This window comes from Cebus imitator, unplaced genomic scaffold (assembly GCF_001604975.1).
Source record: "Cebus imitator isolate Cc_AM_T3 unplaced genomic scaffold, Cebus_imitator-1.0 Scaffold458, whole genome shotgun sequence".
In the NCBI taxonomy this organism is placed as follows: domain Eukaryota; kingdom Metazoa; phylum Chordata; class Mammalia; order Primates; family Cebidae; genus Cebus; species Cebus imitator.
The window spans coordinates 1,036,527-1,062,497 of record NW_016107773.1 but is presented as its reverse complement, the minus strand read 5'-3'; the positions used below and the strand labels follow the sequence as shown (position 1 = coordinate 1,062,497).

The 25,971-nt window shown below is 43.0% G+C and overlaps 1 protein-coding gene across 4 annotated transcripts in view; it reads left to right on the top strand.

The window, feature by feature from the left end:
* PLAC1 (placenta enriched 1) overlaps nucleotides 1–25,971 on the top strand; it is a 193,496-nt gene that overhangs the window by 118,563 nt on the left and 48,962 nt on the right. The gene's annotated exons all lie outside the window — the stretch shown is intronic.

The following is a 25,971-nucleotide window of genomic DNA, read 5'->3' as shown; positions in this document are numbered from 1 at the left end:
AGAGGAGGGAAAGTTAACTTATCTTGTAGAACCCTTCGGAGTACTGTGGACTAGCTGAGGAAGGGTAATTAGAAAAAGGAAAAGGGAAGTCAAGGACAAATTCCCATGTAGTTGAAGAAGTCTCAAAATACAATAAAATTTCCCATGAATTGCCAGAAAGCAAGTCTTACAACCATTGGGAAATGATGAATCCAAGAATTTCAGAAGAACCTCCACCCTTCACCTGGCCTTGAAATCACCAAGGCGCTCCTGCTGCTCCACTCCAGGCTCAAGAAGCAAGCTGCTTTTCATTTCTGCTTTTCAAAGTGTACTCATATCCATTATCTCACTTGATTCTCACCATGACCCTGTGAGGTAGGTAGGACAGCTATTAGTTTTCCCTGTTCACTTCTGGAAGATTCCCAGGAGTCAGATTGTGCACAATTGTAAGTTGACAGGTTTGGCTCTATTTGCACATGCTAATGAAACCTGGCCCGGTCCAATCATTATGTAAAGGGAAGATTTGTCATGCAATATTGACCTAAGCTATGCCGAGAGCAGCCTGATCATCAGGGAAGGGGACTAGGGGAAATTTAATAATTTCTTGGGAAATGTAATAATTCTACTCCTCCCTTCCCTTCCTGGGGCTAAAAACTCAGGCTTGAATTGGAAGGGCTTGAGTTATCCTCAAGCTACTCAAAAAGTTTCTTGGAGACTGGATACCAAGGCCAAATTCCTATGTATTTAGCTATATTTGATCAACCTTATCAATGAATCAACTGTGCATCATGGGCCCAGCTCTTGCGGTGAGGAAGAGACAGAAAAGAATGAGATCAGTGTCAATGGATCCTGACCTCCAAAAGCTTACAGTTTTCCTGGAAGCTAAACTTGTACACGCTACAAAACAATGTGTAGCAGCCGAACAAAAGGAAGAGAAGATCAGAGAGGGTTGAGGCAGCGAGGGGAGGCATCACAGAGAGTCAGAACAGAGGGATGGTTAGGAACATGACTTCTGAGTTTGGGCAGCAAACACGGCTTTGAATTCCAGCTCCACCATTATCAGCAATGTGAACCTCAAGCAAATCACTATATGTGATCCATAAAATGGGATGAAAATGAATAAGTACTTTAAAAGTTGCTGAGAAGATTAAACGAGCACAGTATGGTATCCATTATCTCACTTGAGAAAGTAAAATGTGGTGCTGTTTAAACTGACCATAAAAAATGGGGAAGATTTGGAGACACTCACGGGGAGAGACAGGACAATACAAGGCACTGAAATAAACAAAGGTACTGAGTTAAAAAGGAAAGGAGGTGGGTGAGGATATTGAAAATACTGATCTTGCTAAAGCAGAGGGTACACATAAAGGGAGTAGGAGAAAAGAAACTTTGTTAGATTGGGTGCAGCAAGATGGTAAAGAGCCACCAAGTGGAGGAATTTAGACTGGATATGATAGGAAGGGAGAAGCCACCAGAGATTTTTAAGCAAGAAAGTGACTTGACGGGGCCGGGCATGGTGGTTCACGCCTGTAATCCCAGCACTTTGGGAGGCCAAGGCGGGCAGATCACGAGGTCAGGAGTTGGAGACTAGTCTGGCTAATATGGTGAAACCCCATCTTTACTAAAAATATAAAAAATTAGCTGGGTGTGGTGGCACGTGCCTGTAGTCCCAGCTACTCGGGAGGCTGAGGCAGGAGAATTGCTTGAACCCGGGAGGCAGAGGTTGCAGTGAGCTGAGATCACGCCACTGCGCTCCAGCCTGGGTGACACAGTGAAACTCTGTCTCAAAAAACAAACAAACAAAAAAGAGTGACTTGACGATAGTAGTCTTAGAATAGGATTGGCCTGTGGTACACTTGGTGACTTGGAGAGGGACTGGAGGATATCCATTGTTTCAGGCATGAGTTGATTTGGGTCTGGACTAGAGACATGAGAGTGAGAATAGAAAACGTTTGAAAAATATTTTGTAGGAAAAATTAACCAGATAAAGTAGGTAATTAGATATGGGAGATGAACAAGAAGGAAGAGTCCAGGAGAGTTCCGGAGTTTTTAGTCTAGGTGATTTCAAAAGTAGTGGTGCCATTGTTCTCGCTTATAAGTGGGAGCTGAACAATGAAAACACATGGACACAGGGAGGGGAACAATGCACACTGGGGCCTGTCTGGGGGGCGGGGGGAGGGACAGCATCAGGATCAATAGCTAATGCATGATGGGCTTAATGCCTAGGTGATGGGTCAATCTGTGCAGCAAACCACCATGGCACACGTTTACCTATGTAACAAACCTACATGCCCTTCACATGCATCCCGGATCTCAAAACAAAATTAAATTAAATTAAAAAAAAAAAAAAAAAAAAAAAAAAAAAAAAAAAAAAAAAAAAAAAAAAAAAAAAAAAAAAAAAAAAAAAAAAAAAAGTGGTGATACCATTGACAGAAAAATGAGAGTCAAGAAGAGCAGTAGATACGGAGGGAAAATGATGGATTCAATGTTGAATTTATAAAAATGTCTAGAAAAATAATAGTTGATATTGGAATACCCTAGAGAGTAGAATTTCCTTCTTTTACTTCCTTTCATGAGATGCAGAAGTCATTTTTTGTTAGATGATTATATTATCTACAAATATTGACAATTTTCTTCCTTTCTGGTGCTATTAATTCTATTTTTTTATTGCATGGCATTCGCTTGGAGCTCTAGTAAAATGTTGAATAGCACAGTAGCAGTAGAAATAGACATTCCTGTCTTGTTCTTGATTTGAAAACATCTAATATTTCAAAATTTGTTCACAAACACTTGTGTAATGTTTCTGTGTGTGAAACATTATTATGAACACTTTACAAATATTTGGCTATTTAATCCTCCTACAATGATATGAGATAGATACTCTTATTATTCTTATTATTATTCCCCTTTCACATATAAGAAAACTGAGGTACAGAGAAACTGAGTAACTTGCCCAAGGTCACACAGCCAACAAATGTTCAAAGCTCCACTGCCTAGCTTTGGAGACTGTGTTCTTAACTACTCTGCTATACTTGCTGCGTCTTTAAGTAGGAAGTTTTCTGTACCTTTCTGGAAGGTACTCTTTATCAAGTTAAACTTTCCTTGTATTTCTAATGTTCTTAGAGCTTTCTAAGAGGAAATGAGTTTTATCAAATATTTTTGCTGCATCTATTGAAATGGTCATACTATCTTTTCCTTTGCTATGGAAATATAATGAATCACATTGGTATATTTTCTAATGGTGAACCAGCCTTGGATTTCTAAGATAAACCCTACTTGGTTATGGTATAGTCTTCTTTTACCAAAGTGCAAGATTTGATTTGGTAATAATTTATTTAGGGGTTTTCTATAGAGTTAGTTTTTGATATTGGTGTTATGATAGCTTTAGAAAATAAGTTGGAAGTTTCTCGTCTTCTCTAATGCTCTGAAATAGTTTGTGTGGTAAAGGGATTATCTGTTCCTTAAAGCTGTTGTACGCTTTACCTTTAAAGCCTACTTGTGTGTGTTAAGGGGGCTGAGGTGTACTCATCTTTGATTCTATTTCCATTTCTTTTCTAGTTTTGTTGATATAGTCAGATTTTTGTCTTACTCTCAAACCAATTTTGGTAAAGTCTCCCAGAAAATTGTCCATTTCATCTACGTTCCAAATTTATTGGTATAAATATTAATACAAAATACCAATTATTTGTAATTTTATACCTATACCAGGATTTACACAATTACTAAGAATAATATTATCTTATACGTTTTAATATGTTCTTTTTTATTTTTATTTTTTTGTTTAGTCACATCCTTCATATCTGATTTTTAATATATTCTAAATGCAGTTCTGTCCTCCTGCTCTCTCTTTTCCTTTTTCATCTTCTTCTCCCTCTGGATCCCCCTGTCCTTCTCCCTCTCCCTTTCTCTGCCTCTTTTTACTCTTGAGTGGTTGTTGGTTTGTTTTTTGCTAACCTTTGCCTATTTTCATGGTCTTTCCAAAGAGCTGGCTTTTGCTTATATTGATCAACATTTCATTTTTAATAATTGTGTATTTTAGGCCGGGCGCGGTGGCTCACGCCTGTAATCCCAGCACTTTGGGAGGCCGAGGCGGGTGGATCACGAGGTCAAGAGATCGAGACCATCCTGGTCAACACGGTGAAACCCCGTCTCTACTAAAACTACAAAAAATCAGCTGGGCATGGTGGTGCGTGCCTGTAATCCCAGCTACTCAGGAGGCTGAGGCAGGAGAATTGCCTGAACCCAGGAGGCGGAGGTTGCGGTGAGCCGAGATCGCGCCATTGCACTCCAGCCTGGGTAACAAGAGCGAAACTCCGTTTCAAAAAAAAAAAAAAAATTGTGTATTTTGTAAATTTTTGCTTTAATCTCTCTTAGCAAACCTTACTCCTGCAAAGCTCATCTGTCTGGAATATCTTTTCCCCCTTCCCTTTCACTTGGCTGACTCCTACTCATTCTTCAGTTTACGCATCATGTCTTTCAGGAAGCCTTCCCTGACACTTCAGAGTGATTTAAATGCTCATCCTCTGTCCACCCCCAACAACTTCCAGCCCTCATCATTCCATGTTATAATTAGCTGTCTGCTTTACCTCTCTTCCCTATTAGACTGCAAATTCCTTGAGGGCAGGGACCATGTCTGGTTCATAATCATACCTCCAGTCACCTAATACAGTATTAATACTTGGCATCCCCAATAGGCGTTCAAATGGAAATTTCATTAGAGGTAGCAACCCACCCATAAGCTGGTAGGTAGATCTCACAAAGGAGCTCCTAGTACAGTCTGTTGCCTGAAGTTTGGGGTCTTTTTTAAAAAAGGAAAAAAATATCCTTGATAGCTTTAGTTTCTTGATTTTTAACATAATCAAATCCCTTCAAATGTGTCATTCCGTGGTCCACCCTTTGGGGAAGTGTTCTGTGCCTTCCACCTCTGCACTCCAGCATGGATCTAGAGAGTTCAACCCCAAAGGGGACAAGGCCAAGAGCTGGCCCCAAAGGAGCTGAGCCTGACTATAGTTAGAGTCTGCAGGCTGCCCCAGGACTTTATTATTTCAAAGCACTTTCCTGTGTGAGAGCCTTTCCTTCTCCGTAGTGAAGGTTGGGGTACCTCACCCCCACTTCCACTCCTCTTGTTTCCAATCTCATCTGAAACACCTTTCCCTCTATATATTCATCTTTCCTCTCAATTCCCTCCCCTTATTTGCCATTGACCTTGTAGTTTTTATTACTTGTGTCCAGGAGGCGTTTCGAGAATGTGAACTGAGGTAGTAGTTTATGAAATTGGCAACATCTATGCTTTGCTGCCCTCAGTTTTCTTCTAGAAACTTCTGTGGTTAGCACTCAGGTCCAAGGAAAGCAGAACACAGAACGAACTGAAAGAGAGGCATACCCAAATCATGGAACACCATCAGCATCAGGGCTGGCTCCTGCCCACGTCTCAGCTCCCACCTCCACCCTAAGCTACAGGCTGATAGAAGGCTGTTTCTAGAGACAAACATCAAGCTGGTGACTGAGGGTTTTCCTGCTCACTGTGAATTTACTTCCTGGGAGAGATGGTCTCACTTCCTCACATCGTCTGGGTTTCTCTTTGAGGAAGGCATCATGAAACTAAAAATATAAAAACACTTCTGAAAGAAAACTCACTCTGAAATTGTAGGGAGCTCAGAGGATACAGGACCCAAAGGACACTCACTCTGTGCTACCTGCCTAACACAGAACTAAGGAAAGAGAGATGGCTACAGGGAACCATGCAGGCCCCAGGGGTGCTAGGAAAAGGTGATGAACTGATGCTACCAGCCAGCCTATATCAGACTTTTCTTCTTTCCTTTTCTTCTTCTTCTTCTTTTTGAAAAGATGGGACCTCACTATGTTGCCCAGGCTGGAGTTCAGTGGTGTGATCATAGCTAATTGGAGCCTGAAATTCCTGAGCTCAGTGATCTTCCCCTTTCAAGCTCCTGCATATCTGGGATTACAGGCATATGCCATCACGCTCAGCTAATTTTTTTTTTTTTTTTGTAGAGATAGGGTCTCACCATGTCGCCCAGGCTGGGCAAACTCTTGGCCTCAATCAATCCTCTCTCCTCAGTTTCCAGAGTAGCTACAACTACAGGCACATGCCACCATGCCCAGCTAATTTTTTTTTCTTTGTAGAGACAGGGTCTTCCTATGTTGTCCAGGCTGGTCTCAAACTCCTGGGCTCAAGTGATCCTCCCACCTCAGCCTCCCAAAGCTTTGGAATTACAAGTGTGAACCACTGCACCTGGCCCCTTACCTCAGACTTTTGTAAGGTTGCTTTGCTGACAGCAAATGTGCTCCAGGTACTGTGCTGTGTGCTCTAGGGATGTAGCAAAGAATAGGACACAGTTACTGCCTTGAGGCGCTTATAATCTGGTGTCTGTGTGGGACACAGTGTCCACATTTGGAACTCTCCTGGCCACTGTGCTATCTGGCATGTTGACTTCATTATGAACCATCTCTTCAGCATTTTCAGTGGCTCCAGAAACAGAAACTGCATCTCATTTATCTCTGAACCACCCAACATCTAGCACACTACTTAAAATATGGTAGGCACCCAATAAACATTTGTTAGATGAATAAAGAAAGGACAGAAAGAAAGGTGAAGGGAAGGATGGTAGGAAAGAGGGCTAGATGAGGCATCACAGAAATGTTTCATATTGACTGGAGATGACGTGGAGTAACTTTCATAGGATCCAATCTCAGAGACATGCTTGAGTCCCTGATGATCATTGACTGGACCCTCCAGAAATAACCCTCCCAATCAAGATGTCTCTGAAGCAACTAGAATCCTGAAGCAGTTCCCAAAGTCATGGGACAAAAACTCAGGCATACCTAGGTCAGCTTCACAGATGCTAGTGACTTTGAATTGGTCACTTTTATTGTAGTGTTTACTCATCCTCGAAGGTATTAAAATAATAGGATAGGAAAATAGTTTGATGGTTCCTCAAAAAGTTAAACATGGAATTACCATATGATCCCACAATTCCACTCCTAGGTACATACTCCCCAAAAATGGAAAACAGGAACTCGAACACATGTGTTCACAGCAGCACTACTCACAATAGCCAAAAGGTGGAAATAACCCAAACATCCATCGCCTGATGAATGGATAAACAATAATATGGTGTATCTATACAGTGGAATATTATTCAGCTATAAAAAGGAATGAAGTACTGATATGGGTTACAATGTGGATGAACCTTGAAAACATGCTAAGGTACAGAAGTCAGACACAGAGGCCACATATTGTATGATTTCATTTACATGAAATATTCAGAATAGGTAAATTTGTAGAGCTGGGGCACTCATGATCTCCAGGGTCTGGGAGGAATGAGAAGAATCTGCTTAATGGGTAAGGGGTTTTACTTTCAAATGGTGGAATTGTTTTGGAACTAGCTAGAGGTGATGGTTATACAACATGTGACTATACTAAATGCCACTGAATTATTCAGTTTAAAATGGTTCCTTTTACATGAATTTCGCCTCAGTCAATTATTTTACCTTGGAAAAAGTCAGAGTAGAATAGCCTCAATTCTGTGGGCACACTGGGTAGTTGTGGGAAGTGGTAGACAAGGTGGGTGTAGTTTCCTTCCCTACCCACCACCCCACCACACCCCAATGCTTGTTCCTTTCTTCAGCTAAGTCAAGTGTTTATTCCTATCTCCATTCCTGTTCATATCAAGAATCATCTGGAATTATTCTTAAGAATATTTTCTACTTCTCTAAGGACTGTTCATCAGAAAAAGGCAGTTTTAATTTGTTGGGAGTCCTAAGAAACCCCAAATATCAAAAATTTTAGGAATACAGAAAGCCAGCATGTAGCCATATGTCAGCTTAAGAAGACCATCTTTTGAGGAGAGTCATCAGAAAATGATGTAGCCAACGTGATGGATGCATACAAGATGCTGGGTACCTGGGGGATGCTAGGAAATCCTTGTTGATGGACTGATTCCTTGGTTGAGTAAACAAAGACTTTTACATTATCCTAAGTGAACTAACACAGGCACAGGAAACTAAACACTGCATATTGTCACTGATAAGTAGGAGCTAAACTTTGGGTACACATGGATGCAAAGAAGGGAACGACAGACACTGGGGCCTAACTGAGAGTGGAGTGTGGGAAGAGGGTGAGGATCAAAAAAGGATTGGATACTCTGCTGATTACCTGGGTGGTGAAATAATCTGTACACCAAACTCCCATGACACAAAGTTTACTTACATAACAAACCTACACACGTACTCCTGAACCTAAAGGAAAAGCTTTTTAAAAAAAAATAGAAGGAGCCAGCCATGGCAATAGCCAGGAAGGCACACCCAGCAGAGGGAATGGTGAGAGTAAGAGCTTAGAGGCAGGACCAAAAAAAGATACCACCTGGAATTCTGCTGCAGATGTTGACACAGCAGACGGCTTCAGTAGAAATAGAGGATGGGAATCTTTCTTTACGTAAGTCTTCTAGTGAGATGCTTTGCAAAAGTAGTGATGAAATGAAAAATACAAATACCAAGGCAACACAATCTGAAAAACAGAGAATTAGTGATGAAATATAATTAACTGATTTTCTCTTTGAATCATCATATGACATTGATAGAATACTTGCATCATGCAAGTATTTATAAGATTCTTCTGCTAATGGTTAACACCGGAACAACTGTCAGCTCACTTTTTGCACATTTACAAAAGTTAATCTTAGAAAACTTGTTACGGAAAGCAACTATTTAGTCTGAATGGCAAGTCTTGTTTTACAAAATCATATCTCAACACAGCTGCATGTGAAAAATGGTAATTTTTGAGCAGTCTTTGTAAAAGTAACAATGAATTTTGAAGTAGAAGCTGATGCTTTGTGTCTTCTGCTATTTGTGTGGTCGGTGACACTGTTACTGCTCCCAAAGTAAACGATATGTGCTAATGAATATTTTGTGCAAGTTAAATGCTCATTATTCTCTTGCTGAGAAATAAAATGCATTCCTTTAAAAACAACCAAAAAAGGACATTTAAACAAAGGATTCCACTCCAGTAAAATCTCATTTATGGGCTTCAGACCACATTTTGTGTAAGAGCTTTTAGTCTTCCATTTTTTCTTTCATTCCACAAAAATTTATTGAGCACCTGCTGTGTTCCAGGACATACAGTAATAGGGATGCACCATCATAGGCACGGATAAAGGAAATTCACATATAATCCCCCAAATTTTTTTTTTCTTTTGAGACAGAGTCTCACTCTGTTGCCCAGGCTGGACTGCAGTGGTGTGATCTCAGCTCACTGCAACCTCTGCCTCCCAGGTTCAAGCGATTCTCCTGCCTCAGCCTGCTGAGTAGCTGGGATTACAGGCATGTGTCACCATGTCCATCTACTTTTTGTATTTTTAGTAGAGACAGGGATTCACCATGTTGGCCAGGCTGGTCTCAAACTCATGACCTCAGGTGATCCACCCACCTCAGCCTCCCAAAGTGCTGGGGTTACAGGCATGAGCCACCATGCCCGGCCTACAATCCTCCAAATTCTTTGTAGACATAATTTCAACCGTTTACTATCTCTAAACTTTAAGCTTGAGTAAGCTGATGGGCAAGAACAGGACAAGTTATGGTGATGATGGTGGTGTGTCCACAAACTGGAATATGTGATCCAACAAATATGGCTAAGGGACAACAGAGAAGAATACTTGAAAATAGGGCTATTGAAGGAAATGGCCCTTTGACAAGGAAGGTAGAACAGTTGGGAAAACCTGATCAATGTCTTCTTCCTCCTATCCTGTCCCCTTCCCCATGCCTGGACCACCTGGAGACCGTGGATTAAAGCAGTATTCTCTTACAGTGCTATGGCTACACACACCCCTGGGTGCGGCAGCTGCTTTCCTCTATCTCCAGCATAGCTCATGAGGGACTCCATGTGAATGCTGGGTTGCCTGAAATTGAGGGAAAGCAATCTGGTGAGAACTAAGTAGGGCCTGCTTCTTGTTGACTATGCTACAGTTAATCCATTGCCATCTGTCTTTATTTTGCTGACTCACTGCTTTCATTTGGGTTGGCAGTTCTTTTGCTGTTGGCTGCAGTCTTTAACTGTTTACAGAGGACTGAGATGGATGGAGAATTAGGGGCTTTGCATTCATTCCCTGAATGAAATCCTACCCAGGTACTGTGGGCCTCTTGTCGAGGGGCTGAGGCCAAGGCCCCTGGATTTTGATGGATGGCGGAGATTAAGTGTAGGGTAACACATCATTTAGTCTGATTGCAAGGCCAGATTTCTCCCAAGCGCTGCCAAATGAGCTGGGAGGTCATGCGAATTGTCTGCCCGAGCACAAGAGAGTGCGATATCTTTTAATTAGAACAAGGATGAAGGATATTTGGGACCTTGGTCTGTCAGAGAACTTGGAACACTCAAATGCTATACTTCATTCAAGTTTCTCTTTAAGTTTCACCTTATCCATGAAACCTTTTCTGCATAAACTTTCATCCCCACACTGCACCCATCCCTCCTCCAAAATTCACTTCCCCGCACTTTGAATCTCATCAGGATCTGGTTTCAACTGTGTACAATCGTGCTTCCCACAGCCATTTTGAAGCTGTCCTTCAGCAGATTTCAGACCTATACTTTATCCTGTGAGATAGAAGCTCATCAAGATATGAAACTCAGGCCAGGCACGGTGGCTCACACCTGTAATCCCAGCACTTTGGGAGGCTGAGGCGGGCGAATCACCTAAGGTTGAGAGCTTGAGACCAGCCTGACCAACATGGAGAAACCCTGTCTCTACTAAAAATACAAAATTAGCTGGGCCTGGTGGCACATGCCTGTAATTCCAGCTACTCGGGAGGCTGAGGCGGGAGAATCACTTGAACCTGGGAGGCAGAGGTTGCAGTGAGCCGAGATCGTGCCATTGCACTCCAGCCTGGGCGACAAGAGCAAAACTCCGTCCAAAAAAAAAAAAAAAGATAGGGAACGGTAACTTTTACAGCTCATTTTGTTATATGGCAATTGGATCCTGGAGGAAGCCATCATTGGCCTCTGAGACCTATAGGAATTCAGTGGAAACACTTTCAGGATGCTTTGTCAAGTGACTTGTGTTAAGATGCTAAGGGTTTGTCGTGGGCTTATGTAAGTGTTAACCCTTTCAAGGCTACTTTCTGTCAGCATTATATCATTTCTTGGATAGAGGGAGTTGAGGGTTTTTGGGTATATCTGCCTTCTCAGCCTTGGTGTCAACCAGACCTTCCTGGAATTTGGGGTAGGAACAATAGAAGTTTGAAAGAAACCTTGTGCTTTAGGTAGGGGAAGCTGGTTTGTTCAGGATAGCCCTGTTTTACACCTGCTGTCTCAGTGTCATTACTGAAGCGTTGCCGTTCACCCACAAAAGTGTTCCAGTTTGTACAATAAACTTAGCTTTCGGCAGCGCTTTAGCTTTAGGCAGCAAATATGTAATGTACGGAATCACACTCAGAGCTAGAAAGACCACAGAGTTTTGCATCTTGATGAGCTTCTATCTCACTGGGATAAGGAACGGCCTTTCAAGTCTGCTGAAGGACAGCTTCAAAATGGCTGTGGAAGCCAGGATTGTACAGTCAAAACCAAATCCTGATGAGATTCAAAGTGTAGGGAAGTGCATTTTGGAAGAAGAGTGAGGTACACTGAGAGGGTGGAAGTTTATGCAGAAAAGCTTCCACGGATACAGTGAAGTTTAAAGAAAAACGTGGCTGGGTGAGGTGGCTTATGCCTGTAATCCCAACACTTTGGGAGGCTGAGGCAAGGGAATTGCTTGGGTCCAGGAGTTCAAGACCAGCCTCCACAACATAGTGAAACCCTGTCTCTACAATTTTTTTTAAAATTAGCTAGCCAGGTGTGGTGGCTCATGCCTGTGGTCCCAGCTACTGGGGAGACTGAGGTGGGAGGTTTGCTTGAACCCAGGAGACTGAAACTGCAGTGAGCCCTGATCACACCACTGCACTCCAGCCTGGGTAACAGAGTGAGTCCCTGTCTCCAAAGAGAGAGAGAGAGAGAGAGAGGAATGAAATATAGCATTTGGGTGTTCCCAGTTCTCTGACAGACCAAGGTTCTGAATATCCTTCATCATTTTTCTAATTAAAAGCCACCACACTCCCTTTTGCTCGGGCAGACAATTCACATGACCTCCCAGCTTGTTTGGCAGCAATATCTTTTATAATTATGTATTTTATAAGCAAGTATAAAAAGTACATGCTTATAAAAGTTGTTCCCTTGACAAGTTATGATTGCATGGTCAAACTATCCTAGGGAAATGGCTTCTCCAAGCCAGCAACCCTAGAAAGTATCCTGTACCAATGGGACAGAATCAAAAAGTAACCTCTAGGAACTGGAGCTCTCAGACACTGCTGGCAGGACTGTGAAATGGTGCTGGCATTTTGCAAAAGTTTGGAAGTTCTCAAACAATTCAACATAGAGTTACCATATGACTCAGCAGTTCCACTCCTACATATTTACCCAAGAGAACTGAAAATATATGTCTACACAATAGCTTGTACATGAATGTTCATGGCGGTATTATTCATAATAGCCAAGAAGTGGAAACAACCCAAATGTCTATCAACTGAAGAATGGATAAACAAAATGTAGTATATCCATATAAGGGAATATCATTTAACCATGAAAAGGAGTGGAGAACTGATATATGCCACAACGTGGATGAACCTTGTAAACATAATGCTAAGTGAAAGAAGCCATCACAAGACTGTATCATATTATTCCATTTCTTTTTTTTTTTTTTTTTGAGACAGAGTCTTGTTGTGTCACCAGGCGCCAGACTGGAGTGCAGTGGTGGGATCTTGGCTCACTACAACCTCCGCCTCCTGGTTTCAAGCAATTCTCCTGCCTCAGCCTCCCAAGTAGCTGGGACCACAGGCACGTGCCACCATGCCCAGCTAATGTTTGCATTTTTTTTAGTAGAGATGAGGTTTCACCATGGTCTAGATGTCTTGGCCTCGTGATCCGCCCACCTTGGCCTCCCAAAGTACTGGGTTTACAGGCATGAGACACCGTGCCCGTGGCAAATTCATACAAGTAGAAATTATATCACTGGTTGCCTAGGACTGAGCAGGGTGGGGATTTGCGGATGGGAGAGTAACAGTTGAAGGGTATAGAGTTTCTTTTGGAGGTGATGAAAAGGTTCTAAAATTGATTGTGGTGATGGTTGCAGAATTCCATGAACATACTAAATGCCACTGAATTGTGCCATTTAAATGGCTGAATTGTATGGAACATAATTTAGATCTCAGTGAAGCCAGTAAACATGTGGCCTCCAGCTTAGGCTGCACTCCTTCAGGAAGGACATGAGCACTTTCTTCTAGACAGCTCTTCTCAGGCTTCAAAATGGGCAAGTATGAACTTAGGCAAATGCCTCATGAGGGCAGACCAGTGGGAAAAAGCCTTGTTAATACCCATAAGCCTTAGGGGTTTTTAAAATTTACCTTTATAGAAACATCCAACCCAAAGCCACACGCTTCAATAATACTTGACAGACAAGGACCTTAGAGCTTGCCTACTCCTATCCCTCTGTGTAGATGCCCAGAAAGAGGAAGTGACTTGCTCAAGTCACACAGCTAGTCAGTGGCAGAACGTAGACCAGAACCTGATTCTCCTAACTCCCGCTCCAGTGCTCTTTCTCCTGCCCTGGCCTTCCACTACTTCCCTTTTCCCAGCCTTGCCCAAATCAGCCCCGTTGGCCCTTCCTGCTGAAATCTAGAAGTCAAGTCTGAGAATCCAAGCACAAAATCAGGGTGAATTTACAATTTGGGAAATATGGTGCAACTTTCCTAAGTAGTAGATCAGAAGATCTGTATTATAGGTCTCCCAACATCAGGATGTGGACAGAGTACAGGATTTGACCCCTGGTACAACTAAATTTGTGGAATAATCACATGCTTCTTTTTATACTGTATTTGGCAGTATTAGAAGAGAAAAATAATATTCATCTTAGGAAAACCTTGGTAACTGCAAATTTGCTGGCAACCTTATTTCCTCTTGCTTTCTTGGAAGAAACTAGATGAAAAAGCAGCTGTACAAATGAGCCCTGACCAAGAGGCTCAGGACCAAAACAACCAAACCAAAAATAATAAAGCCAAAAACAAATTAAGCTTAATATTTAAATCAGAATGGAAAATAGATCCAACTATACGCCTACTGAAGCCCTTGAAACTGCTAATCTCTACTTGATTATTCACAACCTGACCTTTGCAGGAGGTCAGGACAAAGCTGGGGACAGTCTGACCGAAATGTATCAGCAATTTTCCAAACCCCATCATCTGCATTCACAGATTTTCCTGAAAGCCCTAAGAGCAGCGAACCCATTGATCATGCTTGTTGGAGTCCTATTAGTACCACAGTGAAAAGAAAGTATGCTCAGTAGGCCATTAGTCAATGGACCCTGTGTGCCAAGTACAATGCTTGTGCCAGGGGGAGACAGGAAAAGAAATGATGCCTGTCCAGCAGGAGCTATATACCCCCAAAATAAGGTTAAGGTGAACCAGGCATGGTGTAGGGCAAGAGCAAAGCTGAAGGGGTAGGAGAGTTAATGTATGTTGTATAACAGTTAGAAGACCAGTCTTTATGGAATAGACATTTCTTTTAAGGGAGTTAATGGGATGTTTGATTGAAGAAGAAGGTTGGAGACAGATTACAGAGGCAAAATGGAGCGTTTTGAAGACGTGAGTGGCCAGATGAAAACCACATCAGGGGAGCCTTCTCTTCAACCTCCCCTCAATTCTGGTTTTGGTGTTCTCTGGGCTCCCACAACTCCCTGGGCCTTATCCTAGCACTTTACATATTTTCCTATAATTCGCTGCTTCCTTCTTCTTCCCTCAAACTGATTTCCTTGTGGGAACATCTTACATCTGGTTGACGTATATATCCCTAATGCCTAACAAAGAGTTTAACACATGGTCAGCACTGAGGAAATGTGTGTTGATGGGATGGGACAGGACGGGATGGGACTTGGTGGAAGGTTAGATCTGTGGAGGAGCCATCTGGAAAAGAAGGCAGGAAGAGATCAGTTAGAAGGATGTCACCCTGCGAGATAGGAGGAAATATAGCCCTGACCCAAAGCAGTAGCGATGGTGACAGAGAAGAAGGGAGGATGTCTGATGTATTTTGAAAGAATAGACAGGACTTGGGAACCTTACTTAACACTGACCCAAGGAAACAGTGCAAAAGGACTGTGGAACCAAAGTAGGTTCCCCATGAGGCAATGTGGTGGGTCCTACAGACCCCAGTAGGATTAACCAGCCTCCACTTGCACTTTGTGGACAACTGGTTATAAGCCCAGCTGTACTTTTCATGGCCAGAGGTGAAAGGGACTAGACCATTGCAGAGGGGACTTTGCCCAGCTGTCTCTGTACCGGCTGTGCTAAGTCACCAGAGAGCTCATGTTGACCAATAAGACAAGGCTCAAGAGTGATGAACCACCGTTTGGCTGTCTTAATCCTAAAGTCTCAACTCAGCTCCCACCACCTGGAGGTGTCACACAAAGAATTCCAAAATAAAGAAGAGTGTCAGCCCAAGAAACAAGAGTCTCCTTTTCCTAGCCATGCCTGTTTCATTCCACCTTCAGTCTTTCTGCAGCTCAGGAAAGGAGGGGTGAGAGAAAACCACGGAACTTTTCAAAATCCCATTTTCCAAAAGCTAAATCAGATTCATTCTGTGTCTCCTGCGCAGACTGCATTAGTCTGGGTAATGTAAACACTGTGAAGCCACAGCTGTCTGTCAGCTGCAACGTTAAAGCCCATTTTGGGGGGCATGAAAAAACCTGTCTGTAACTATCACAGATGAGAAGTGTTAGTTAATGAATGGTCCCTGCTGAGTCCAGAGCCCAGCTGAGTTATTTCAGTCTTGAGCCTTAGCAGAGATTTTTATTGGGTAACAAATTTCAAATGCTCCAGTCACCCCTAGACCCCAGATTGAAGCCTGTTGCTCAATCCAACCCCCACCCCCCTGCCAAAACTAATTCACTCCAGGGACATTCCTGGTCGCAGCTCGAGAATCTTGGTGTTTGGAGTGTTGGGTGATTGCTCAAGGAGGATTCGGTAAGGGCTTAATAATAACAGCAGTCTCCTCACGCTCCCTGCAGAAGTGTGCAGAGTGATCTTTTTCAAGAGTAGAGCCATCAATGGCTTCCACCAGGGCTGGTCAGCTTGGAGCAGCCTAAGGAATGGTGGCTTTGAGTGGGACATCACTGTTTCTGCTGGGCTTCAGCTTAAAGCTCTGGGTTTTGCTGGCACCTTTCCCCTCCTACTATTCCTTTTCTTCATTCATGGGCTCAGGTCAGGGGCAAGGCCAAGAGGGCCAGCATACCACCAGCTGCATTGAGACAGGGGCTAGGGCCCAGGCCTTTACAGGCACAATTCAGTGGCATTTAGTACATTCACAATGTTGTACCATCATGACTTCTGTTTAGTTCTGGAACATTTTTATCACCGCTAAAAACGATTCCCATACTCGTTAAGCACTCATTTCCCATCCCCTCCCCTCACCAGCTCCCGGAAACCACTAATCTGCTATCTGTCTCTGTGGATTTGCCTATTCTCGACATTTCATACAACTGGAATCATACAGTATGTGGTCTTTGTTGTCAAGCCAGCATTCTTTGAGTACCCACTGTAATAGACATGAGGATTCCTCCTCAGGTGCAGCAGTTACTGCTTTTTAGAATACTTAGCTTACTCAAGGCACATGCTGGGTGACTGATTTGCACCATTCTGATTAATCTTCACAACTCTAAAGTAGATAATAATAATGTTCCCATTTTCAAGACAAGTAGTCCAAGACTGAGAGAAATTGAGTAGCCTGGCCAAGGTCACACTAGTAGTAAAGATTCCAACTCAGGTCCTTCCATTATTTATCATGTATTCAGCCCCACTTAGAGCCAGTCTGCCTACTTAGAGGCAACATACTCTCTTCATGGTATGTGCTGCCTGTACCATCTTGCCCACCCTTAAATCCCCACCGTGGCAGACCCCATAGGCAAGGGAATGATCTCATGAGGCCCTTTTGAAAATACCCATGTGTTGCCAGGGCTAGTAGCCTGGCATGAGTATCCCTAGTATTCATATGCCCTCGGGCACACCCAGAGTTTTCTTTAGTTCCAAGAGAACTGAATGTAACCCACCCCCTTCTCTCCCACTCGTGAAAGCATATGGGAATGTTAGTAAGAGTTATTTATAGAGAAATCCTTGAATCTGCTCAAATATATTTTTAAGTAAATCATACACAAGCTTTGGTATTTGATTATTCGAAATAAATAGTAACTGATTGTCAGATATCAATGTGTCCTGACATCAAAGGTGAGAACCTTTGGTCCAAGCATATCTGGAGGCTCCAGAGAGCCACAGCTCAGCTCAGTTAGCTCCAGTTTGCAGGTGAATTCCCAGATCAGTGAAGTTCTCCCTGAAGACTGAAGATCAGATTGTGTCAAACAAAGGTCTGGAGAGGCCTTCATGAGGCAGCCTCAAAGGCTGTGCACCTCACGTCTGGACTTTTGAGTAGTGACTCTGGCTGCATCTGATAGAGACTCTCATGTCCCAACCGCATGTGCAAGAAATCACAAGAGCTTGACCCAAGTTGTACAACAAAACTCGAGAAAAAGGAAAAGGAAAATGGGAACTGTTCCACTGTTTTAAAGACTTCAGGATATATGTTTTAAAAATTCACAAATGGGAGTGGCACTCAGGAAAGTTCAGTGGAACTGAAAGAGACAAATATTGATACTCAACAGTCAGCTTCTATAATAATAATAATAATGAGACCGCCTGAATTCAAATAAACGGAACAGATGTTCCTCATGTGTTCTGAGTTGAAAATCATTCCTTCATGTGGGATCAGTTAAAATTCAAGCTTGGGACTTAGTGTATGTTTAATATAAAAACTCTCAATAAAAAGACTTTGGAGGCAAAATCCAAGTGAAGGCATGCTACAATCATCAGTGCAAATAATCCACCAGTCAGCATTTGCCTGTAAGAGACAAGACATATATGTGTGAGGATGAGAATTACTGAGGATAAAGGTGGTGATAGAAAGTTCTTTGCCATCACATCTGACCGGAGCTCAGCATGCAGGGTTTTTCTCAATATAAGTGGAACCTGGAACTTGAAGCTGTGGTGAGCCCTGGAAAAATGGAAAAATCAATTCTTCTGATATTTAGTGGACATTAGAGGAATTTGCAAAAGATGGGCTCTTAGAAGTAAATGAAACTGTCCCACAGGATAGCTAATTTCAACTTGAGCCAGCCCAGCCCCAGTACTGGGGTGGATATAATGGGAGGACTTTAGCCATAGTTTTTGCCATCAGGACTCTATCCACACCTAACAACATCAGAGCTGGAAGACATACTAGGAACTATGATCCAACATTCTCGCTTCACTGATAAGGAAACAGGCACAGGAGTCTCTTAGACATGCCCAGGGTCACACAGGAAATTCATCCCCTGGCAGAATTCAGGAAACCCACTAAATGAAAGAGGCAGAATCAAAATGGCATATAGAAAACATTGCTGCCCTTTAACAATACAGGCATAACATTAGGATTCCACAGGAAACACCAAACTGGCATGCTCTTTCATTCCACAGTACCAGCTAACAGCCCTGTTCATTTTTAAACAATTAGTGGAGTAAAACAGTCATCTGGTCCAAAAAAAAGAGAGACACCAAACAGGCAGCCACAAAGGAGGTATTGACAAAACTAGGAAAGGGTCAAGGGCATTGGGAGGCTGCCTTACAAGGCCAGGCAGGAAAGATTCAACCAAAATAGCTGGGGAAGATGAAGGCATAGAAGGGATGTCACATAATCAAAGTATATAGAAAAACTCCTGAAGGTCATGGATCCAGAGGAGTTAGACACATTCACCAGATTCTGGAGTACAAGACAGATGGAGAGCCTTTGCAGTGATTATCAGGAAAAGTAGACCAAAAAAAGCAGCTTTACTGTACACAATGATACGAGATGCCCAGTAAATGTGAAGGAAGTGTGCAAACCTTCTTATTCTGAAGGTGTTGTGAAGTTGAAAAACATTTTAATGCTTCCAGTAAACCAATTCTTGGCTTAATAATGACGATATTAATAATAGCTACCATTGATTGAGCACTTACTATGTGCCAGGCACCATGCTGAGCTCTTTACATCGTTTTCTTATTTCCTCCTTTTACCTTTATTTCATCATATGGTTGGGATGTAGGCACTACCTCCATTTTTCAGATGAGGAAACTGAGGCTCAGAGAGGTTAACTCATTTTCCCCAAGTCAGACAGCTAGTCAGTGGTGGAACCTCTGCTCAAATTCAGATCTCCCTTAATTCCAGAGCACAGAAACACTCCCCCATCTTGCATCTGTAATTGGGACGGCTTGGTTGCTTGAGACTCTCCCTCTGACAGAAGAGAGATCTGACAAAATTGATATTTCAGAATGTTCATTCTGGCTGGTAGAAAAAGTGAACTGGAAAGATAGGCCCTGAGACTAAGGAAACAGTCAGGAGGCAGAACCAATGAAAGGGAATGAAAACAAAGAATTCCATGAAATAGAACTGGAAGGAGAAACTGACAGACTCCAAAGATGAATAGGATCTTACTGTGTTGGGATCTGCTTTGTCATTTAGTAAATCATGGAGATCTTCCTATGACAAGACATATAAATCTGTCTTGTACCTTCTGTGACTGCTTAGGCATTCATTCCTTGTGAGTACTACTACTACAAACGCTGTTCTAGTGAGCACGCTGGATGTATGTATATCTTTGTATACTGGAATGTATATAGGATCAATTCCCATCAGTGGAATTTCTGGGCTTAAAGCAACATATTTTAAATTTCGATAGACATTTTGGGGAAGATTTTCATACTTGAGTGATTATTATTTTAAATTAGGGATGTGGGAGGGAACCTTCCTTGGTAGATATTCTATAGCAGAAGTAAATGAGTTGGTCGTCATTCAAAAGTGTAATCAAAAAGCACAAGGCCCTCCATACCATTCATACCAAGCAACGTCCATGTTGTCAAAGCTAATTACAAGAAGAAAGGGGACAGAAGTCACGGTAACGCTTTTGGGAACCATTTGCAAATGGAGAACTTGGAACTCATCTCTCTTCAATACTTAATTTTGAGGGAAGGGGAACTATGCTGTGGGGTTGAGCAGCTGCATTGCTGTGGCTGTCGTTTTTTTAAGGGACAGGGTCTCACTCTGTCACCCAGGCTGGAGTACAGTGGTGTGATCATATCTCACTGCAGCCTCCAACTCCTGTGCTCAAGCGATCCTCCTGTGTGGCTGTCATTTAATAGACAGCCCACTGAGAGGCTCCTAGGAGGAAGATTGGCAAACTGAATGGAGGGCAATTTTCAGATATAATAATAACAATTTGATTTTATTTGTAGTCGAGAAGGTTGGCTATTGTTTTTAGTGAGGGAATCTAAATACATTCTTTAAAACAGTTCCCAAAGGGAAGGGAAGGTAAACTTGAGTGTTATTATGAAGTATAATGGTGTGTCCCTCCAAGTGATAAGTTTGATCCACTGCTAGTAGAGCCAGTTCTGCTTGGCACCTCCCCAGTACTAACTGCCTCTGGCCGAAAAGCTACCGGACCCTGGTGCCAGATCCTGGGCGTCATGAGCCAAGTAAGAAGGGAGTAGATAGGGAAAGAAGATAGCTGATGCTAGCTGTCTCTTCCAGATAGAGGGGTTACAACAGAATCCAGTGCAAGCTTTTACAGAGACCTATGGGTGGAGACAATAGGACTGCTTTTTAAATTTCCACAAAATGAACTAGGTACAGAATACCACCATTTTATTCACTCACTTGACAAATGTTTACTGAGCATCTACCACGTGCCAGGTACATTGATACACATTGGGAGTAAAGTGTTGAACAAAACAGAAGTGTCCCCTGCCCTCAGGGAGCTTACTGTCTCATAGGCGAGGTGAGTGAAGAGCAAGTAAACACACAAACAGATACAGAATTACAGATGGCAAAAGAAAAAATACAGGTGGAGCATGGACTAAGGGTCAGAATGGCCTCGCCATGGTGGCCTGGCATTTAGAATGAGTTCTGAATAAACAGAAGGGGGCCAGTCACTTACAGAGCCAAGAGAAGAGCCTTTCAGGCTTGAGGGAACATGTGTGAAAGCATTTTGGGGATTCAGGCTCTTGAAGTTGCTGGTCAGGCAGGAGGCTCCCTGAAAGTTCCTCCACTTTTTGCTCCCCACTGTGTAAACCAAAGTCCTCTGGGCTTGGTGGTTGCTTGGGGCACAGAGGACCAGGTGGGTTCCAGAGAGCAGCCTGAAAGTTGCCCAATAGCATAGTGATAGCCTGCTAGTTTCAGTCAGTTGGATGAAGTGAGCTTCCAGAATATTCTTAAACCCTACAGCCTCCGAGACCCATTTCGCAGTGATTTTCATTCCTGATCATCACTTTCTTTCTGCAGGGGACGCTTGCCTGCGGATAAGGGGTGCCTTGCCTTGGTTAGGGTTAAAGATTGAGGCGGTGCTGGCCTTGAGGAAAAGTGCAAGCAGCAAGGGAGAGAGAGCAAGAACTGAAGCCAAGGAAGCAGCCCCTGCCAACAACTTCCGTTCCTTCCCTTTCCTTCAGCATGGCTGCCCAAAGAGTCCCCAATGACTGTTTATGGTGATATGTTTGTTTTGCAATTGACAAAGAAGGAGGGAGCCCTTTCTGACATTTTTGCCCAGAGGCCCCAGATTTCTCAGTCTGAAACTGCCAAATATGCAACCTTGGGTGGATATTTGGCTGAATCACTTTGAAGGGCTTGTCAGTGCCTAAAATGGAAATTGTTAGAAAGCAGAGGAGGGTGGTTGCCAGCAACCATGAAATGGTAATGACCAAATCATTTATTTTTGCAATGAAATGTCATCCCCTAACACTACAAAAGCAGGTTTTCTCTAGCTTTGAAGTACTGACTACCTATAAAAATCTCAAAAGTGATTCTGTGTGCCATGCACGTGTACACACATACCCCATCTCTCTCCCACCCTCTGCCTTCCCTCCTAAACCAAGCTTCCTCCACATTCCTGGAGCCCAGCTGCAACCTGGGATGAATTAAGATATTGGCTGATTTTGAAAGGTAATCAGGTTTCAGCCATCCTATAAAATGAAGGGGAGTTCATTTGGTTATTTGTAAGATGGTATGCGACCGATTTGCCACGTGGGAAAGTTGGTAGGCTGTAACAGATCATGCCCCAAAACATGATGTGGGTTTTTCTTTTTTTGAGACCAAGTTTCGCTCTTGTTGCCCAGGCTGGAGTGCAATGGCGCCATCTTGGCCCACCACAACTTCTACCTTCTGGGTTCAAGCCATTTTCCTACCTCAGGCTCCCAAGTAGCTGGGATTACAGGCATGTGCCACCACACACGACTAATTTTGTATTTTTAGTAGAGACGGGGTTTCTCCATGTTGGTCAGGCTGGTCTCTAACTCCCGACCTCAGGTGATCCGCCCACCTTGGCCTCCCAAAGTGCTGGGATTACAGGCATGAGCCACTGCAGCTGGCACAATGTGGGTCTTCTGTTCAAGTGTCTAGCTGTAGTTGCACCTATGAGACATGATAATTAATAAGGTCTCTCTCTCTCTATGTGTGTGTGTGTATGTGTGTGTGTGTATGTGTGTGTGTGTGTGCATATGTATATCTGCTTTGTTTGCAGGCAAATCACGCAAGATCTCCCATTGTGTACTTTGTATTTTTAAACTCTGATACTTTTTTTCCTGAGTTTAGGAGGAAAAGACTGGAAAGTACATTGTGGGTTGACACTGGGGAACGCAAGAGGATCTTTCTTTGAAAACAGCCATTAAGATACTGTTCCCTTGGGCCAATTCCTGGGCGGCTTTAACCACATACAAAGCCCCAGGTCCTTCTTTTAGCTTTTCCATATTGACTCCTGTGTTAGGATCAGTGAAAATTTATACTATCATAAAATTTATTTTAAAGTAATGCTTTACAAACCTTTGGCTGGAAAATAGTTCAATAACATCTGCACATTCAATACTGAAAAGTAAGATGGCCTCATTCCGCTCTCATGGTAGTAGGCTTTCAGAAATGTCTTTTCTTTGTATCCCAGTCATTAGTCCAGTGGTTGATTGGCTTCTTTTTCAACAGAAGCGGCTTTTCCCAAAGTCGTTTGTGATTGTTGGTGTGGGATCCATTTTGTAAGCAGGCTTGCTGTTAAGGAAAGTTGTAGGAACATTACCATTTAGCCATGGACCCTGATCATCTAAATGCAGCAGCTGCCTGGTATCTCAATGCATTTGAAGCCCATGCTTATGGAATCCCTGTTATGCAAGGGGTCGGGGCAGCCTGCAGGAAAAAGTGGCTCCAGTGTGGATGAATTCGTCCTTCAGATTCCTTTGTAGGGTTGGCTTAAAGGATAATTATAAGTTAGGCTAACTGTGTCATTTCTGTCCATTTCCCAACCTTTTAAGAGCTCTCTCAGACTTCGATTTACATATATCTAATACCACTTTCTCAACCTCAGTTTCCTCATGTGTTACATGAAGGACTTGGACTAGACAAGCTACAAGTTCTCCCCAAACTCTGACATTTGACAAATCTAATGCACTTATCAGCACAGAGGAATGTGGCTATTTTCCAACACTTTCTTTTAGTTTGGGGAAACTCATTTTATATGTTCTTTCCCTGTGTTTCCCTTTTAAAAGGAAAACATGACCAATTTCCAGTGTCATAAAGTCAACACTTTGCAGCTCTGCACAAGGAAGCTTCTTTCTATGTAGAACGGGCACAGAGTGCCATGGGAACTAGGGCAGGAACTGACACCTGACAAGAGAAGCAGGCACATGCAGCATGTGGGGCAGGCTGTCCCTCACAGGAGCCAGAATAATCAGTACTAGTCTCAGTCCTCCCATGCAGCTGGCCCCACTCAGAAGCATAATAGTGTGGAGCAGAGAACCCTGAGCCAGCATTCCTGGATTAGAATGCTTACTAGCTGTTTACCTTGAGTGAGTTAATTAATCTCCCTGTGCCTCAGGTTCCTAATCTGTAAAATGTGAATAATAATCACACTACTGCAGAGTATAGTTGCAAGGATTAGATAAGATCATGTGAGCATGTAAAGTGCTTAGAACATCTAGCACATACATAGTAAGTGCTCAGCAAATGTTAACTATTTGTCCATTGGGCTCAAATGTCCAAGTACAGATCCAGGAGTTGAAAGGGTTGGATTTCACAGGACCAACCTTTCTCTTGAGTTCAAGACTCTTTGTGGTCTAGGACAACATTGTAAGAACAACTTTTATCTGCTCTGGAATAGGTGACTTTCCCTTTTCTATACAGCTACTGTCCAATAAGACCAGCCTTAGTGTCCCTGGGTTCACAAGTCAGTGATAATGACCAAAAATATGAAAAACTATTTGACCAGAGGGAAAGTGTGGTCAGTGAGACTCCAGCCATAAGCAATTCTCTGCCATTGTAGAGGATTTAACAGAGCTCAGACGTGAAGACTCTTGGATTTGACAAAGGATCTTTAGAAAAGAATGTTCCATGAGGGTGCTCCATGTCTACAGATTGTGGTTAGACCCAGGGAAGACATTTTTACCACACATGAATAAAATGCTAGGCCAGATTCCAGAAACAGGTTATATAGTGTCTTCCCCTGGTAAACTGGGAAAAGAGTGGCTGGCCATCTGTCCTAGATCATTTCACAGACCACCAGGGCAGGAAGAACTCTTAGAGGTCATCATATCCAAACCTCTATTTTAAGGATTGAGAATGCTAACACACAGAGTGAGGAGATAATTGCCCTATAGTCATATAGCAAATTATTAGCAGGACAAGGATTTAAATCTTAGGCCAACACATCATGCCACTGCACCTTAGTTATCTCTCAAGGCACTCAAAGTGCTGTCTCTTCTAGTTCTGGAATGTTCCATGGTATCAACGTACTAAAAAAGTAATTGAGGCCCACCCAGAAGGACTCAAAGGTATTGAGCAGTGTCCAAATTGCAATTCCTCTAGTTTGCCCATCCGATTTTGGAGCTCCAGCTGTCAAAGTGTTTCAGCCAAGCCTCCTCATTCAATTAACTGGTCTTAACTTACCATTTGAAAGCAGCTGTGGTTAAAGCAGAGCTTGCTGACTCAGCCCATGTAGTAAGGATGACTAAACACAAGAATTTCCTGTGGGGGGGGAGGCAGGGGGTGGAAAATATCTTTCAAATGCATTTGTTTCAGGGATCCCTTCTGATCAGCCAAGAGGTAGCCCACCGTGGGCCCATGAGGAAAAGCAGCAGGCTGTCCCCGCTCAGCACCAAGGCAGAATTTGCAGATGTTTCCTTTCTTTTTTCTAAACAACATTGTGGCTGTCTCGGCACCATTTTGGTCTGGCCAGCATTTGCACAGAGCTTCATCTGCCAACTGATACAGCCCAAAGCCAAGCGGAGCACATGCTTTCCCTGACTGGAGGGGCCTTTCACATTCCTCTGCTCAGAGCCCTTCCCCCAGGGGTGAATTGGGGCTGATCTGCCTTATCTCAAGACAGTTTCAGTTCTGAGCCCACCTTGAACTCAAAAGAGAGGATCATTTATGCTGACCGATCAGAAAACATTGTGGGCTGGCTTCCATCTCCAGGATGCATTCTGGGGAGTTTGCAATCTGGGGTAGTTATCATTTTTGGGTCTGAGTACCACACAGACATTGGACAATTTTCGGAAACAAACACTGATCTTCAGTTGGGTTACTCACCAGCTTAAAGCAGTAATCCAGTGAACCCAAAATGTGGGTAAATATTTCAAGACTCTTGGCTGGGAAAGAGGCTGCCTTTCTTTCAATTAGAAAGTTGAAGACACCTGGTGCATTTGGAGGGTGACACATTTTATTTACAACTTGCAAAATAGGAAAGGGCAGCAGGGAAAAAGAGAGAGTGGACATAGCCGTCTTCTGAAAGCCATACATAACTCGAACAGTTCAGTCATTGAGGAGTCAAGTCCAAGGGGCCTGCCTCGGCATCTTCCCATCCTCTCCTTACCCTC